This window comes from Loxodonta africana, chromosome 2, assembly GCF_030014295.1.
Source record: "Loxodonta africana isolate mLoxAfr1 chromosome 2, mLoxAfr1.hap2, whole genome shotgun sequence".
In the NCBI taxonomy this organism is placed as follows: domain Eukaryota; kingdom Metazoa; phylum Chordata; class Mammalia; order Proboscidea; family Elephantidae; genus Loxodonta; species Loxodonta africana.
In genome coordinates, this window is record NC_087343.1 from 124,803,900 (window position 1) to 124,821,118 (window position 17,219).

Below are 17,219 nucleotides of genomic sequence, written 5' to 3' on the forward strand. Positions count from 1 at the left end.
TCGTTGAGGGTCTTCCTCTTTTCCACTGAGCCTGTACTCTGCCAAGCATGATGTCCTTCTCCAGGACTCATCCCTCCTGACAACATGTCCAAAGTATGTAAGACACAGTCTTGCCATCCTTGTTTCTAAGGAGCATTCTGGCCGCACTTCTTCCAAGACAGATTTGTTCGTTCTTTTGGCAGTCCATGGTATATTCAATATTCTTCGCCAACACCACAATTCAAAGGCGTCAACTCTTCTTTGGTCTTCCTTATTCAATGTCCAGCTTTCACGTGCATATGATGTGATTGAAAATACCATGGCTTGGGTCAGGTACACCTTAGTCCTCAGGGTGGCATCTTTGCTCTTCAACACTTTAAAGAGGTCCTTTGCAGCAGATTTACCCAGTGCGTCTTTTGATTTCTTGATGGCTGCTTCCATGGCTGTTGATTGTGGATCCAAGTCAAATGAAATCCTTGACAACTTCAATCTTTTCTCCATTTATTATGATGTTGCTCATTGGTCCAGTTGCAAGGATTTTTGTTTTCTTTATGTTGAGGTGTAATCCACATGGAAGGCTGTGGTCTTTGATCTTCATTAGTAAGTGCTTCAAGTCCTCTTCACCTTCAGCAAGCAAGGTTGTGTCATCTGCATAACGCAGGTTGTTAATGAGTCTTCCTCCAATACTGATGCCCCATTCTTCTTCATAGAGTCCAGCTTCTCGGATTATTTGTTCAGCATACAGATTAAATAGGTATGGTAAAAGAACACAACCCTGACGCACACCTTTCCTGACTTTAAACCCATCAGCATCCCCTTGTTCTGTCCGAACAACTGCCTCTTGATCCATGTAAAGGTTCCTCATGGGCACAATTAAGTGTTCTGGAATTCCCATTCTTCACAGTGTTATCCATAGTTTGTTATGATCCACACAGTTGAAAGCCTTTGCATAGTCAATAAAACACAGGTAAACGTCCTTCTGGTATTCTCTGCTTTCAGCCAGGATCCATCTGACATCAGCAATGATATCCCTAGTTCCACATCCTCTTCTGAAATCGGCCTGAATTTCTGGCAGTTCCCTGTCGATATAATGCTGCAGCCATTTTTGAATGATCTTCAGCAAAATTTTGCTTGTGTGTGATATTAACAATATTGTTCTATAATTTCCACATTCGGTTGGATCACCTTTCTTGGGAATAGGCATGAATATGGATCTCTTCCAGTCAGTTGGCCAGGAAGCTGTCTTCCATATTTCTTGGCATAGACGATTGAGCACCTTCAGCGCTGCATCTGTTTGTTGAAACATCTCAATTGATATTCCATCAATTCCTGGAGCCTTGTTTTTCTCCAATGCCTTCAGAGCAGCTTGGACTTCTTTCTTCAGTACCATCGGTTCCTGATCATATGCCACCTCTTGAAATGGTTGAATATCGACTATTCTTTTTGGTATAACGACTCTGTGTATTCCTTCCATCTTCTTTTGATGCTTCCTGCATCATTTAATATTTTCCCCACGGAATCCTTCACTATTGCAACTCGAGGCTTGAATTTTTCTTCAATTGTTTCAGCTTGAGAAATGCCGAGTGTGTTCTTCCCTTTTGATTTTCCATCTCCAGCTCTATGCACACGTTGTTATAATACTTTACTTTGTCTTCTCGAGAGGCCCTTTGAATCTTCTGTTCAGCTCTTTTACTTCATCAATCCTTCCTTTTGCTTTAGCTGCTCGATGCTCAAGAGCAAGTTTCAGAGTCTCCTCTGACATCCATGTTGGTCTTTTCTTTCTTTCCTGTCTTTTCAGTGACCTCTTGCTTTCTGCATGGATGATGTCCTTGATGTCATTCCACAACTCGTCTGGTCTTCGGTCACTAGTGTTCAGTGCGTCAAATCTGTTCTTCAGATGGTCTCTAAATTCAGGTGGAATATACTCAAGGTCATAATTTTGGCTCTCGTGGACTTGTTCAGATTTTCTTCAGTTTCAGCTTGAACTTGCATATGAGCAATTGATGGTCTGTTCCACAGTCAGCCCCTGGCCCTGTTCTGACTGACGATATTGAGCTTTTCCATTGTCTCTTTCCACAGATGTAGTCAATTTGATTTCTGTCTGTTCCATCTGGTGAGGTCCACGTGTATAGTCGCTGTTTATGTTGGTGAAAGAAGGTATTTGCAATGAAGAAGTCGTTGGTCTTGCAAAATTCTATCATTTGATCTCCGGCATTGCTTCTATCACCAAGGCCGTATTTTCCAACTACTGATCCTTCTTCTTTGTTTCAAACTTTTGCATTCCAATCACCAGTAATTATCAATGCATCTTGATTGCATGTTCAATCAATTTCAGACTGCAGCAGCTGATAAAAATCTTCTATTTCTTCATCTTTGGCCCTAGTGGTTGGTGCATAAATTTGAATAATAGTTGTATTAACTGGTCTTCCTTGTAGGCATATGGATATTATCCTATCACTGACAGTGTTGTACTTCAGGATAGATTTTGAAACGTTCTTTTTGACGATGAATGCAACACCATTCCTCTTCAAGTTGTCATTCCCAGCATAGTAGACTATATGATTGTCCGATTCAAAATGGCCAATACCAGTCCATTGCAGCTCATTAATGCCTAGGATATCGATGTTTATGCTTTCCATTTCATTTTTGATGATTTCCAATTTTCCTAGATTCATACCTTGTACATTCCAGGTTCTGATTATTAATGGATGTTTGCAGCTGTTTCTTCTCATTTTGAGTCGTGCCACATCAGCAAATGAAGGTCCCAGAAGCTTTACTCCATCCACGTCATTAAGGTCGACTTTACTTCAAGGAGGCAGCTCTTCCCCAGTCATCTTTTGAGTGCCTTCCAACCTGGGGAGCTCATCTTCCAGCACTATATCAGACAATGGTGAGTGTATAATAGGTTCTAAAATCTGGTAATGTGAGGCCTCCCACTTTGTTCTTCTTCAGTAGTGCTTTATATTTCCTGGGCCTCTTCCCTTTCCATATGAAATTGGTGATTTGTTTCTCCATCTCATTAAAGAATGCTGTTGGAACTTGGATCAGGTCTGCATTGTATCTATAGATTACTTTGGGTAGAAGTGACATTTTCATAATGTTGAGTCTTCCTATCCATGAGTGTGGTATGTTTTTCCACTTATGTAGGTCTCTTTTGGTTTCTTGAAGTAGTGTTTTATAATTTTCATTGTATTGTTCTTTTATGTCCTTGGTTGTATTTATTCCTAAGTACTTAATCTTCTTAGGGCTATTGTGAATGGTGTTGATTTGATGACTTACTTTTTTGAAGTTCTCTTTGTTGGTGTAGAAGAATCCAACTGATTTTTGTATGTTAATTTAGTGTCCCACTACTTTGCTGAAGTCTTCTATTCGTTCCAGTAGCTTTCTTGTGGATCCTTTGGAATTTTCTGTGTATAAGATCATATCATCTGTGAATAGGGATAGTTTTACCTCTTCTTTACCAATTTGGATGCCCTTTATTTCTTGCCTTATTGTTGTAGCTAGGATTTCCAGCACAATGTTGAATAAGAGTGGTTTGGGCAAGTTTTTAAAGCTTTTCAAACTTGGTTTCCTGGAATGATAGTAGTCCCTACTCATAAATTAATGAATATAAAATGCTCAGCTCAGTGCCTAACACACATTAAGTGTAAAACAATACTAGGTATGAGTGTTAACTTTATTTCAGTTATTGACCCTAAAGAGGCACCTTGAGAACTATGTGTTCTCCATGGATTTGGACATGTCTGGGGGTCCTTTGGGCTGGAGCAACCAGCAGTTACTTGCCTGAGGAAGGGAAAACTCCTGAGAAGGAACTCCTTTTTTCAGAAAAGAGAGTAGAGGGTCCAGGTGTGGTCGAATATTACACCTTCAGCATCAAAGTGTAGACTGTCTTCTTTCTGACTACCAGCCTCTGCTCTTGATTCCACAGATTGGTATATGAGTTTTACAGAAAAGAGACCTTGAGTAAAATCAGAAATAGCTATTTTTGCTAAAATCTCTGTGAGGCATTATTTGTCTTGGCCCAGAACATCAGAGCATGCCCCAAAAGTGGTGGAACAGGAGTCTATCCATTTCATCAGACAACATCCCAAGTGGCTTGTCATCACCCTGACGTATACTGATGATGGGGGCACAAGGAAGCTGCAGCCCAGCCTGGCATGGCAGGACTTCAGTCATCAGTGGATATGCAGCACTTTTGTGCTGTTCTCCAGGCCCTTCATTGAAGACATATCTCAATAAATTAGAGCACATAATGGCCTGAATGTGGTTGAAGGTTAGACTTTGAAGGAGCTTAGGGTTGCACAATAGAAAGCAAAAAAACCCAAGCCAGTTGCCATCGATTCCAACTCATGGTGACCCCATTTGCTTCACAGGGTTTTCAATGACTAATTTTTTTTTTAATTTGTAATTGTTTCTTTTTTTTATTGTACTTTAGATGAAGGTTTACAGAACAAACTAGTTTCTCATAAAATAGTATACATATTGGGTTCTGACACTGGTTAAAAACCCCACGACCTGTCAACACTCTTCCTCCTCAACCTTGGGTTCCCTGTTACCAGCTTTCCTGTTCCCTCCTGCCTTCTAGTCCTTGCCTCTGGACTGGTGTGCACCTTTAGTCTCATTTTGTTTTAGGTGCCTGTCCAATCTTTGGCTGAAGGGTGAACCTCAGGAGTGACTTCATTACTGAGCCAAAAGGGTGTCTGAGGGCCATACTCTCAGGGTTTCTCCAGTTTCTGTCAGGCCAGCAAGTCTGGTCTTTGTTTTTGGGTTAAAATTTTGTTCTACATTTTTATCCAGGTCTGTCTGGGACCCTCTATTGTGATCCTTGTCAGAGCAGTCAGTGGTGGTAGCCGGGCACCATCTAGTTGTACTGGACTCAGACTGGTGGAGGCCATGGTAGATGTGGTTCATTTGTTCTTTGAACTAATCTTTCCCTTGTATCTTTAGTTTTCTTCATTATTCCTTGTTCCCAAAGGGGTGAGACCAGTGGAGGAACCTAGATGGCCACTCACACGTTTTTAAGACCCCAGATGCTATTCACCACAGTAGAATGTAAAACATTTTCTTTATAAACTATGTTATGCCAATCGAGTCATGTGTTCCCTGAGACCATGGTCCCCACAGCCCTCAGCCCAGCAATTTGGTCCCTCAAGGTGTTTGAATGTGTCTATGGAGCTTCCATGATCTTGCCTGGTACAAGTTGTGCTGGCTTCCTCAATAATATGTAATATCTTACCCTTCACCAAAGTTACCACTTACCTATTGTCTATTTAGTGTTTTTCCATTTCCGCCCCCCCCCTCGTAACCATTGAAGATTGTTCCTTTTTGTGCATAAACCTTTTCATGAGTTTTTGCAGTAATAGTCTCATATGACATTTGTCCTTTTGTGATTGACTTATTTCATGCAGCATAATGTCCTACAGACTCATCCGCGATATGAGAAGCTTCACAGGTTCATCATTGTTCTTTATCATTGTGTAATACTCCATTGTGTGTGTGTACAGTTCCTTTATCCATTCATCATTTGATGGGTGTCTAGGTTGATTCCATCTTTTAGCTATTGTGAACAATGCTTCATGGGTTTGCATATGTCTATACATGTGATGACTCTTATTTCTCTAGGATATATTCCTAGGAGTGGGATTGCTGGATCATATGGTATTTCTATTTCTAGCTTTCTAAGGAAGCGTCGTATCATTTTCCAAAAATGGTTGTATCCTTTTGCATTTCCATCAGCAGAGCATAAGAGTTCCAATCTCCTCGCACCCTCTCCAATAATTGTTATTTCCTGTTTTTTTGATTCATGCCAATAACGCGAGGGTGAAATGGTATCTCTTTGGGATTTTGATTTGCACTTCTCCAATGACTAGTGATTGTGAGCATTTCCTCATGTGTCTGTTGCCCACTTGAAAGTCTTCTTTGGTGAAGTGTCTGTTCATTTTCTTTGCCCATTTTTTAATTGGATTATTTTTCTTTTTGTTGTAGAGGGGTTGGATTTTCTTGTAATTTTAGAGATTAGACTTTTGTCTGATGTGTGATAGCCAATTCCCGCCCCCCCCCACCCCCCCAAGCCTGTAGGTTCTCTTTTTACTCTTTTGGTGAAGTCTTTTGATGAGCATAAGTGTTTAATTTTTTAAAAGATCCCATTTATCTAGCTTATCTTCTGGAGTTTTTGTGTTGTTGATTGTGGTTTGTATCCTGTAAATGCCATATATTAGGGCTTCTAGCATTGATCCTATTTTTTTTCCTAGTAACTTCATGGTTTTGGCTTTGTATTTAGGTCTTTGATCCATTTTGAGTTAGTTTTTGTATATGGTGTGAGGTATGGGTCCTGTTTCAATTTTTTGCTGATGGACATCCAGGTTTGCCAGCGCCGTTTTTTAAAAAAAGACTGTACTGTCTTTTCCCCATTTGATGGACTTTGGGCCTTTGTTGAAGATCAGGTGACCATAGGTGGATGGACTTCCATCTGGATTCTCAATTCTGTTCCATTGGTCAATGTACCAGTAGCAGGCTGTTTTGACTACCATAGCTGTGTTGTAGGTTCTAAGGTCAGGTAGTGTGAGTCCTCCTACTTTATTCTTCTTCTTCAGTAGTGCTTTACTTATTCAGGGCTTCTTCCCTTTCCATATAAAGTTAATGGTAAGTTTTTCCATCTCTTTAAAGAATGTTGTTGGTATTTGGATCAGGATTGCATTGTATTTGTAAATTGCTTTGGGTAGAATTGTCATTTTCACAGTGTTGATGAGTCTACCTATCCATAAGCATGGTATGTTTTTCTTTTTATTTAGATCTTTTTTGGTTTCTTGCAGTAGTGTTTTGTAGTTTTCTTTGTATAAATCCTTTACATCCCTGGTTATATTTATTCCTAAGTATTCTATTTTTTTAGGGCTATTATAAATGGTATTGTTTTCCTGATTTCCTTTTCATAATTCTCTTTATTGGTGTAAAGGAATCCAACTGATTTTAGTATGAAAGCAGAGAATACCAGAAGGATATTTACCTGTGTTTTATTGACTATGCAAAGGCATTCGACTGTGTGGATCATAACAAACTATGGATAACATTGCAAAGAATGGGAATTCCAAAACACTTAATTGTGCTCATGAGGAACCTTTACATACATCAAGAGACGGTTGTTCGGACAGAACAAGGGGATACTGATTCATTTGAAGTCAGGAAAGGTATGCGGCAGGGTTGTATTCTTTCACCATACCTATTCAGTCTGTATGCTGAGCAAATAATCTGAGAAGCTGGACTATATGAAGAAGTACGGGGCATCAGGATTGGAGGAAGACTCATTAACAACCTGCGTTATGCAGATGACACAACCTTGCTTGCTGAAAGTGAAGAGGACTTGAAGCACTTACTAATGAAGATCAAAGACCACAGCCTCCAGTATGGATTGCACCTCAACATAAAGAAAACAAAAATCCTCACAACTGGACCAATGAGCAACATCATGATAAATGGAGAAAAGATTGAAGTTGTCAAGGATTTCATTTGACTTGGATCCACAATCAACAGCCATGGAAGCAGCAGTCCGGAAATCAAAAGATGCATTGCATTGGGTAAATCTGCTGCAAAGGACCTCTTTAAAGTGTTGAAGAGCAAAGATGTCACCTTGAAGACTAAGGTGCACCTGACCCAAGCCATGGTATTTTCAATCGCATCATATGCATGTGAAAGCTGGACAATGAATAAGGAAGACTGAAGAAGAATTGACGCCTTTGAATTGTGGTGTTGGTGAAGAATATTGAATTTACCATGGACTGCCAAAAGAACGAACAAATCTGTCTTGGAGGAAGTGTGACCAGAATGCTCCTTAGAAGCAAGGATGGCGACACTGTGTCTTACATACTTTGGACATGTTGTCAGGAGGGATGAGTCCTGGAGAAGGACATCATGCTTGGCAGAGTACAGGCTCAGCGGAAAAGAGGTAGACCCTCAACAAGGTGGATTTACACAGTGGCTGCAACAATGAGCTCAAGCATAACAATGATTGTGAGGATGGCTCAAGACTGGGCAGTGTTTCATTCTGTTGTGCATGGGGTCACTATGAGTCAAAACCGACTCGACAACATCTTGTATCCTGATGTCTGCTGAATCTTTCTATTAACTCTGATAGTTGTGTTGTGGAGTCTTTTGTGTTTTCTATGTATAGCGTCATACCATCCACAAATAGGGACAGTTTAACCTCTTCATTACCAGTTTGAATGCCCTTTATTTCTTTTTCTTGCCTTATTGCTCCAGCTAGAACTTCCAGCACAATGTTAAATAGGATTGGTGATAAAAGGCATCCTTGTCTTGTTTCTGTTCTCAAGGGGAATGTTTTCAGTCTGTCTGCATTAAGAATGATGTTGGCCATTGGTATTGCATAGATGCCCTTTATTATGTTGAGAATTTTCCCTTCTATGCCTATTTTATTAATAGTTTTTTCAGGAATGGGTGTTGGACTTTGTTGAATGCGATTCTTTTCATTCCTTTTATTTATGTGGCGGATTACATTGATTGGTTTTCTAATGTTGAACCAGCCTTGCATACCTGATATGAATCCTACTTGGTTGTGGTGCATTATTTTTTTGATAATACTAAATACTATTGGCTAGAATTTTGTCGAGTTTTTTCATCTACATTCAGGAGAGATATTGGCCTGTAATTTTCATTTTTTGTGGTGTCTTTGCCTGGTTTTGGTATCAGGGTTATGCTGGCTTCATAGAACGAATTCGGCATTATCGTTTCCTTTTCTATGTTCTGAAATAGTTTGAATAGTATTGGTGTAAGCTGTTCTCTGAATATTTGCTAGAGTTCTCCAGTGAAGCCATCTGTACCCAGGTTTTTTTTTGTTGGGAGTTTTTTTTTTTTTTTTAATCTTTTCAATCTCTTGTTCTAGATCTGTTCAGATTTTCAACATTATTTTTGTTAGTTTGGGTAGGTAGTGTGTTTCTAGAAATTTGTTGATTTAGGTTTTCAAATTTTTGCAGTATAGTTTTTCATAATACTCTGTTACGATCCTTTTTATTTCTATTGGATCTGTTGTAATGTCCCTCATTTCATTTCTTATTTGGGTTATTTGCGTTCTCTTGTGTTTTTCTTTCATCAGTTTTCCAGTGGTTTGTTGATTTTGTTGATCCTTCCAAGGAACCAACTTTTGGCTTTGTTAATTCTTTCTATTGTTTTTCTATTCTCTATTTCATTTATTTCTGTTCTGATCTTTATTATTTCCTTTCTTCTGGTGGCTATGTGCTTCTTTTGCTGTTCTTTCTGTCTGTTCAAATTGTATAGCTAATGTTTTGATTTTGACCCTTTCTTTTTTATGTGTACATCTATTGCTATAAACTGACCTCTGAGCACTGCCTCTGCTGTGTCCCAAAGGTTTTGGTATGATGTGTTTTCATTGTAGGAATTTTTTTTATTCTGTCTCTGATTTCTTCTCTTACCCAGTGGTTTTTAAGGAGGGCATTATTCAGTTTCCATGTAATTGATTTTTTTTTCTTATTCTTCCTGTTGTTAATTTGTACTTTGATGGCAATGTGGTCAGAGAAGATACTTTGTATTATCTCAATGTTTTGGATTTGGTTGAGGGTTGCTCTGTGGCCTAAGACGTGGTCTATTCTGGAGAACGTGCCATGTGCGTTGGAAAAGAATGTGTACTTTACAGCTGTTGGGTGGAGTGTTTTGTGTATGTCTATTAGGACAAGTTGACTGATTTGACCCTTTAGCTCTTCTGTATCTTTGTTTAGTTTCTTTCTAGATGTTTTGTCATTTACCGAGAGTGGTGTGTTGAAGTTTCCTACTATTATTGTGGAACTGTCAATTTCTCTTTTCAGCACTGTAGAGTTTGTTTTATGTACTTTGGAGCCCTGTCTTTGGGTACGTAGATGTTTATTATGGTTAAGTCTTCCTGATGGATTGTTCCTTTAATAATTATATAGTGCCCTTTTTTGTCTTTTATGGTGGATTTTGTTTCAAAGTCTATTTTATTTGAGATTAGTATTGCCACTCCTCTTTTTTGGTAGTTATTTGCTTGATACATTTCTTTCCATCCTTTGCCTTTTAATAAAGTTACACCTTTGTTTCTAAGGTGTGTCTCTTGTGGAGAGCATTATTGATGGATCCTGTTTTTTTAATTCATTCTGTTACTCTCTGTCTCTTTATGGGTGCATTTAGGCCATTTACATGCAGTGTAATTATTGATAAGTGTAAGTTTATTGCTGTCATTTTGTAGTGTTCTTTTTGTGCTGCTGACATTTTCTTTGTTCCTCTTACTCTCCTGTGCTGAGTTCGTTTTGTTTCTGGATTTCTTTTTCATTTCTTTTGTTTTTATTGAGACTTTCTTCTTTATTTTGATGAGTAGGTTAACTTTCTTTGTGGTTACCTTGAAATTTACCCATATCTTTTTTTTATTATTATTACTTGGTATCGCCTTGCCTTCCTCTCCATTAGAAAGTTGTATACCTATACCATTTATTCCCTCTTTTATTGTTCTGATGTTGTTTTCATTTACAGATTAACCTCTCTAGTTCCCTGTTGCAATTCTTTTGGTTTTGGATTGTCCTTGAGAGTTCATTTCCTAGGTTGGTATCTGGTTGGTACAATCTTGAATCCTAGATTCAGGCTGTTATCTGATGTTATTTGTTCTCAGACTAAAGGGCTCCCTTTAACAGTTCTTGTAAGTGTGGTTTGTTTTTTACATATTCCCTTAATTTCTGTTTATCTGGAAATGTCCTAATTTCACCATCAGATTTGAAAGAGAATTTTGTAGGATATATTATTCTTGGTTGGCAATATTTTTCTTCCAATGTTTTATATATATCATCCCATTGCTTTCTTGCCTGCATGGTTTCTGCCAGATAATCAGAGTTTAGTCTTATTATTTCTCCTTCATATGTGACTTTTTGTTTTTCTTGAGCTGCTCTCAGGATTTTTTCTTTGTCTTTGGTTTTAGCAAGTGTGATTATGATATGCCTTGATGATTTTCTTTTGGGGCCTATCCTGTATGGGGTTCGTTGAGCTTCTTGGATGGTCAACTTTTCACCTTTCATGATATTATGGAAGTTTTCTGTCAGCAACTCTTCAATGATCCTCTCTGTGTTTTCCATTTTCTCTCCCTATTCTGAAACAAAGATCACTTGTGAATTTTTAATTTTGATTGTTTCCCACATAATTCTCAGGGTTTCTTCATTTTTCTTCATTCTTTTTTTCTGATTTTTCCTCAAACAGAGTTGTATCCAAGTGCTTTTCTTCTATTTTGCTGGTCCTGTCTTCCATTGTTTCAAACCTGCTCTTTAGCTCTTCTATGTAGGACACTGTCCACTTCTGAAATCTTGTTTATCTTTTGGATTTCTAATTGTTGTTTTTGTATGATTTTTAGTTGTGAATTCATTTTGACATTTTGTACCTGTGTTATTTTCCTGAATTCTTCCATTTGTTGGTTTGTATTTTCCATGAATTTGTTTGCCTTTTCCATGAATTTGCCCCTTTTCCCTCATTTTTGTCTGCTTTTTGTTCCAACTCTTGGATAGCTCTGTACATTAGAGATCTGAATTCCCTATCAGGTAGTTCTTGTGTCTTTTCTTCTGTTAGGAAGTTATATGGTGTTTTATTTTGGATGCCTACTGGAACCATCCTCTCCTTTTTTTTTTTTATGTTTTGGTATTGTCTGCTCTCTTCGGGACATTCAGTATTTAATTTCTTCATTTATTGATTGTCAGTCTGTTTGATTTGTCCTGCTTTTCTGTTTTATTTGGTTATGTCTGAGCAGACGGGCTGCACATTCTTTGTTGTTTACTCATCTGTGGTCACAATACTTTTTACCTCCTTGTCCAATGGGCAGTGCCAGTCAGTCAGCTATGGTGCAGCAGGGCAGGTCCAGCTGAAGGGGTGGGGCTGGGATGGGTTGTTTGTGGCACATACTAGGGCCAACAGGGTAGACTGGAATCAGTGCTGGGCAGGTTCTGGTAGGCTGTGCTTGTGCTGCTTGGGGCGTGTGATGTCCCACGCACAGTGCAGGTAGGCAGAAAGGAGGGGGGGAGGTTTTGTTGTGTGGAGTTAATACAGGTGTAGGAAAGAGAAGAGAGAAGCAGGAGCCAAAACAAACAAAGAAAAAGAGTGCTAAGGGAGCTTGCCATTGGAGTGGAGAGATGCGAAGCCAAGAAATGGGGAAAAATGGGGCAGGGGGGAATAACTAGATAAAAATTTGGAAGAAAAAAGAGAAAGAAAAGAAAATGCCCCAGGGCTCCGACTGGTGTGGTTGCAAAAAACCAGGGCAATGGCTCCCAGGCTGCACAATATGGCCTGGCTAGGGGGAACCCTGGTGGCGTAGTGATTAAGTGCTACAGCTGCTAACCAAAGGGTCGGCAGTTCAAATCTGCCAGGTGCTTCTTGGAAACTCTATGAGGCAGTTCTACTCTGTCCTATAGGGTCGCTATGAGTTGGAATCGACTCGATGGCACTGGGTTTGGTTTTTCTTTTTTAGAGGAGTATAGATGTTTTTATAGATGTTACAGTGCTAGGTATTCAGGAGACAGGAAAAGAAGGTAAATATAGAGAGACGAGAACCGAGAAATAAAGAGAGATGGAGAGGAAAAAAGAGAGAGAGAGAAGAATAAAGAAATGCTCCCAAAGATCCCATCTACACAGCTGTGCAGATTAGGGAAGTGGCTCCTAAGCTGTGCAGTACAGCCCAGCTAGAAGGGCCTCCCAAGCCATGAAAAGAAAAAGAAAGCAAATAAAACAGAACAAAGCAAAGCAAAAGAAAAAAAAGCCTCAGGTGTCCTATCAGCATGGTGTTGTGGGCTTGGGGGAGTGGTTCCCCAGACTAACAGCACTTCACAGCCTTTCAAGAAGAAGCAAAGATGGTGCACAGAGCCAGGTGTTCAAGAGGAAGGAGGGGGAGGTGGTGGGAGGCACAGAAGAAAACAAAAGAAGCGGAAAAAAGCAACACCAACAACAAAAATATGGCATTCAAGTAGCCAGCCAGTGTGGATGGGGTGAATCCAAGCAGCCCGGGCACGAAACAGTTACCTTCGGGCCAAGAGACTGGCCAACAGGAAGCAGAGAAGGCCAAGGGAGGAGGGAGAAAATAGGGGTTAGGAAAGTGTATATTGCTGGTTACTGGGTGTTATGTCTCTTGCTGGGAGCTTCATGGAGCTGCTTTTGCCTACTCCCTGTCTGCTGATCTCTGATGTGGATGGCGCAAATGCACTTCCCAGCCAGCCAGCCCACCACAGCCAGCCATGAGGCGAAGAGGCAGAGTAGCAGGGAGAGGGTGGGGCGTGGGTGGGAAAACGTGTATCTCTGGTTACTGGGTGCTCTCTCTCCTGCAGGGAGCTCCATGAAGCTGCTTTCCCATGCTCCCTGTCTGCCTGTCTCTGGCAGGAGTCCAAGATGGTGAATCCATGCTGCGTTAGCTGATAGGGGACCTCTGCACGTATCTCTCCACACTCTCTGTTCTCTGCCAGTTTCTTATTTCATTCGGTGCTTGGCAGAGTTCTCGTTCTCTTAATTTGACACTTTGGGTTCCAAGACTGACGTTTGTCTCTGTTTTACTTAGTTTTTCGGGTCTTTACTGTGGAGGGACGGCATGGAGCTTCTGCTATGGTGCCATGTTGGCCGGAAGTCGTCAATGGCTGATTTTTTGGAACTGGATCACTAGGGCTTTCTTCCAAGGCCCCCTGGGTAGACTTGAACCTCCAACATTTAGGTTAGCAGCTGACTGTATTAAACTTTTGCACCACCCGGGGACTCCTAGGTGCAGTAGAAGGGCCAGAGAAATCACACTTGTACTGTTATTTTGATCCTGAATTTTCACTCCAGTCCATTTTGGGCTGGACAGATAGGTAACTAACCATGAAGAGAATGGGTCTTGAAACATTGAGCTGACTAGAAAAATGATACAGTCAAATACTTTGAACAATTTTTAAGGACTTAGATGTCCAGACTTTGTCTCTAGATGAGTGTAATTTCCAATGTGAAAACCACAGTTTGGTTTCAAGAGATACAGGACAGTTTTAAAATTCCATATGAATAATTATATATTGCAAATTGTTTAATTAGTGGCAATGGGGCTATCCCATTAGTGGCAGTAGGAACAGAAAGTCATTCCCTTCAGGGGATACCTGCAGAAAATGAGATGTGAGTATGCTGCTTACATTTTAAAGATGGGTTATCACATTCCAGAATAGATGGAAAAGGCATTGGTGAGCGCTAATGTTAGGAGTATGAGTTTTCCCAAAAGCCTTACATAAGGTTGTTATTGATAGGTGCTGTCAAGTCAGTTCTGACTCATAGCGACCCTAAGTACAGCAGACCGAAACACTGCCCAGTCCTGCACCATCCTCACAATCATATTTGAGCTCATTGTTGTAGCTACTGTCAGTCCATCTCATTGAGGGTACATAACATAGCAAGTCATTAATTTATTTCTTCGTCAAATACTGAATATGCCGTTATGTGTCAAACACTGTTCTGGGTGCTGGGAATTGATGAAAGAGTCAAGGTACCTATTCTCATGGAGCTCATATTTTAGTTGGGCTGGAGAGGCAGACAATAAACTTGTAAAAATACTTATGAATTTCAAATAGTGTTAAGTGCCAAGAAGAAAATAAAAGGATGATGGTATAAAGAGCAATAGTCAGTGGTGGCTACTTTAGATTGAATGATAAGTGAATACTTTTATGAGAAGGTGCTGTCTGAGCTGAGATGTAAAAGATGAGAAGGAACCTATCATTTGAAGATCTGGGAAGAGAGTGTACCAAGCAGAAGAGCAGAAAGTGCAAAGGCTGTGAAGTAAGGCCATGCACCCCAGGTATTTGAGCTCCAGTGTGACTGGAACATAGTGATCAAAGTGATTAGTGATGGAACATAGGTCAGAGATGTTGGCAGGGACCGGATTATGTGGAGGCCAGATAATCTACAGCCTTGTAAACAGTGGTAAGGAGTTTGAATTTTATTCTAGTTGCAAGGAGAAACTATCACGATATTTTTAAGAAGAGAAAGGCTAACGTCTTATTTTTGTCATAAAAGGGGCATTGTGTCTGCTGTGTGTAGAAGAGACTGTCGAGGACAAGAGTGAAAACAGATTGACCGATTAGGAAGCTATCACTTCCTACTGGCCTGAACCAGAATGGTAGCTATAAAAGAGAAACATGGATTGAATTCCAAATACATTTTGGAAGCAAAAGGCGACAAGACTTTCTGTTGGCTATGGGGATAAGGAATGAAAATAAAGGGTGACTTCTGGACTTTTGGCCTAAGCAACTTCATGGCTTATAGTGCCAGTATTTGAAATGGGGAGGTTGGGTGGGATGGGGGTAAGGGGTCCAGAAATTAAGAGTTTTATTTTGAATATAGGTTTGGGATGTCTGTTAGATATGCAAGTATACTGTCAAATAGATAGTTGGATATATGAGTCTGAAGGTCATAGAACAGGTCAGGATGAGATATAAATGAGAGGGTTTTCCACATTTATTTAAAGCCATGGGTCTGGACAAGATCACCTAAGAAAGAAGATACATAGGAACGCATAGGCCTCCCTCTGAGAAACAGTCATCTTACAGTAAGATTCCATAGGAAGAGGTGAGGTTTTGACTGAGTTAAATTGGGATAATGTAAGTTATTGTTTATCTTAATGTGTTCTTCTGGGCTAGATGCCAGGTTAGGGTGAAAATTAGAAAGCCCTGGACAAGTATCGGAGTCCCTGGGTGGTACAGTTAACGTGCTTGGCTGCTAACCAAAAAGCTGCAGGTTTGAGTCTACCCAGAAACATCTTGGAAAAAAGTCCTGTTGAGCTTTCCAAAAAATCAGCCATTGAAGACCCTGTGGAGCACAATTCTACTCTGACACACATGGGGTCGCCAAGAGTTGGAATGAAGTTGACAGAAACGGGTTTGGTTTTTTGGTTGGGCAAGTATTGATCAGCTCTGCTACTTTATTATTACAGTACAGTAATAAAAGAAACAATAGTCCAAATTTGTTGTACTATGGAAGTAACATGGAGCATTAATTACACACCAGGCACTTTGCTAATCCTTTTACATAAAAACCAACCCATTGCCATTTCATAGCAACCCTGTAGGGCAGGGTAGAACTGCCCCATAGGGTTTCTAAGGAGTGGCTGGTGGATTCAAACTGCTGACCGTTTTGGTTAGCACCCTGACCTCTTAACCACTGCGCTACCAGGGCTCCACCCATCCCTTTACACACATGACCTTATTTGATCCTCACGATGGTCTATGAGATAGGTAGTCTTGTTATCTTCATTTTGCAAAGAAACTGAAGGTAAGTAATTTGCCCAGTTGCTTTAGTTAGTATGTGGCAGGTGCAAATTAGAGCTGTGATCTGTCTGCCTCCAAGGCTACATTCTTAAGTATGAATGTTACATTTTATTATCCTGAAAAATGAAATCTAGTCCTTGGCCCTTACCAACTGGCTGCTCTCAGTCTCCTTAGGTTTTCTCGCCACCACAGTCATTCTGCCACCTTAGAGGGGCCAACCTGCAGTCACTTCTGCTTTTGACACTCTGGTTCTTTGCACTGTGCCAGAATTTCCAACACTCCAAATGAAGGAAAAGAAGGTCTGTGGGCACAGCATACTGGACCATGCTTTTACGCCCCTCCTTTTTTCTCCAGTCTGGATACTATGGTACTTTGCTTCGTTCAGATCCTCTCTGTTCATTGTTTTTTCATACTGTTCACCTGTAGTGCAAAGCCCCAAATTCAACCATTTGCGCATTTCACTCCCCCTCCCACACACACACTAGAGAAAACCACATAACCATGTGAATTGACATCTCTACAAATTCACATTTTCAGTCACAGCTAGACTCTCAACTCACTTGTCACTCTTCCATCTCTTGTAAGACATTCCTCCAATCCATCATCTTAATTCAGCAGCCTGGATTAGGAGTGGGGAGTAAAATGGTTTGGTTTATTTTGGGCTTTGTTGTTGTTGTGTGCCGTCTAGTGGATTCTGACTCAGAGGACTCTATAGGACAGAGAAGAACTGCCCCATAGCGTTTCCTAGGCTGTAATCTTTACGGAAGCAGATTGCCAAGTCTTTCTCCTGCTGAGCCACTGGCTGGGTTCAAAGTGCCAACATTTCTGTTAGCAGTGAATGCTTAACCACTGTGCCACCCAGGCTACTTTCTTGCTTGGACTTAGGTTTTGTAAACAAAAGGACCAGGAAGTGGCAAGAGTGTAAGCGAATCGAGGTGATCATGAGGTGTGAACTGGAAGGAA